Source organism: Oryctolagus cuniculus, chromosome 8 (genome assembly GCF_964237555.1).
Source record: "Oryctolagus cuniculus chromosome 8, mOryCun1.1, whole genome shotgun sequence".
Lineage (NCBI taxonomy): Eukaryota > Metazoa > Chordata > Mammalia > Lagomorpha > Leporidae > Oryctolagus > Oryctolagus cuniculus.
Window position 1 is genome coordinate 92,146,136 of NC_091439.1, and position 2,315 is coordinate 92,148,450.

Here is a 2,315-nt window from a genome sequence, read left to right on the forward strand (position 1 = left end):
GAGGAAAATCAAGTTCTTATATTATTCTTTGACCCAGCTAGTAAAAAAGTAACCCATTTAATCTACTTCTGAAATACTACATCTTTGATTTTTATTTGATCACACTACAGAATTTCTTGCCAATTATTAACTAGAAAAAACTTGCCTCTAGGTTTAACTGGAAAAATCTATTCAGTTAAGAAAAAAGTCCATAGGTCAAGTATGCACAATACCTAGTCAAACAGATAATCCAACAGAACTTGAAATACTGCAAATGTTAAAGAAAAGGGACTCCATTAAGTGATTCAATGAAGAATAAATATAAGTAGAAAGATAAATTTTCCTGGAAATCAAAGGAAATTAAGCTTAAAATAATAAATTTTATAGATCTTAAGAATTAGAACAATGAAAATATCTAATGCTGGTAAACATACAACAAAACAGGTGCTCATATAATCAAAGCTTTTAGAAAATACATTTATAACAAGGATCGGTAATCTTAAAAATATTCATATTATTTGAACCTAACACTCAAATTCTGGGAATCTATACTAAGAAGTTTTTTTTTTCTTTTTTGACTGGCAGAGTGAACAGTGAGAGAGAGAGAGAGAGAGAGAGAGAGAGAGAAAGGGAGAAAGGTCTTCCTTTTGCCATTGGTTCACCCTCCAATGGCCGCCACGGCTGGCGCGCTGCGGCCAGCGCACCGCGCTGATCCGAAGGCAGGAGCCAGGTACTTATCCTGGTCTCCCATGAGGGTGCAGGAGCCCAAGCACTTGGGCCATCCTTTACTGCCCTCTCAGGCCACAGCAGAGAGCTGGCCTGGAAGAGGAGCAACTGGGACTAGAACCTGGCGCCCATATGGGATGCGGGCGCCACAGGTGGAGGATTAACCAAATGAGCATCGGCGCCAGCCCACAGTGTAGGTTCTAAACATTTTTTTCTACAAGAATCATGGGCTTCTTGAAGAAATGAATGCTTCCATGGCTGGTACCTAAAAAGCATACAGATAGTAAGAACATTGTGCCAGACACTGAGGAAGTGATCAAACACTGATTGGGAAATGTCAAAAACTATTGGCTTTGTTCTTTTTGCTCAAAATTGCTTTGACTATTTGAGGATTTTGTGGTTACCCATGAATTTCACAATTGTTTTCTCTATTCTGTGAAAAATACTAGGAGACTTTTGAATGGGGATTGCAATTCATCTGCAGACCATTTTGGATAGTGGGAACATTTTAATCACTTTAATTCTAATACATGAACACAAAATATTTCTCATTTATTTTATATTCTTCCATTTCTTTCATCAGTGTCTTATAGTTTTAAGTGTACAGCTTTTTAAACTCTGATTAAGTTTATACCTAAGGTTTTTTGTTTTTTGTTTTTGTTTTTGTTTTGACAGACAGAGTTAGACAGTGAGAGAGAGAGACAGAGAGAAAGGGTCTTCCTTTTTCCATTGGTTCACCCCCCAAGTAGCCGCTACAGCCGGTGCATTGCGCCAGTGCACTGCGCTGATCCGAAGCCAGGAGCCAAGTGCTTCCTCCTGGTCTTCCATGCGGGTGCAGGGCCCAAGCACTTGGGATCATCCTCCACTGCACTCCCAGGCTACAGCAGAGAACTGGACTGGAAGAGGAGCAACTGGGACAGAATCCGGCGCCCTAACCGGGACTAGAACCCGGGGTGCCAGTGCCGCGGGCGGAGGATTAGCCTAGTGAGCCTCAGCGCTAGCCCCTAAGTTTTTAGAGTTATTAAAATTGGGCTGCTTTATTGATTTCTTTTTTAGATAATTTTTTGTTAAGTATAAAATTTTACTGATTTTTGCATGCTGCAATTATATTAAACTTGTTTATTAGCTCTGAAAATTTGTAATGGTCTTTAGGGTTTTCTATATACAAGTATACTACACATTTTTTAACTGAGTTATATTCTTTTGCTATTATTGAGTGTTTTAGTTCCTAATATCGTCAAAATAATAAATCCTTGTCAGATGTATAGTGCATAAACGTTTTCTCCCATTCTGTAGGTTGTTTCTTCACTAAGTTGATTGTTTCTTTTGCTGAATAAAAATTCTGTAGTTTGATGAAATCATGTGGGTTTTTTTTTGCTTTTGTTTCATGTTACTTTGTGCTCTGATTTAAAAAAAAATCATTGCCCATTCCATTCCCCTGAAGTGTTTTAATCAAGTAATTTCAAATTTTCACATCTTACATTTAAGTCTTTATTTCATTTTTAATTGATTTTTGTGCATGATAAAAGATAGGGGTCTAGTTTCATTTTTCTGCTTGTGGATATCCAGTTTTCCCAACACCATTTATTGAAAAGAATATCCTTGTTTCA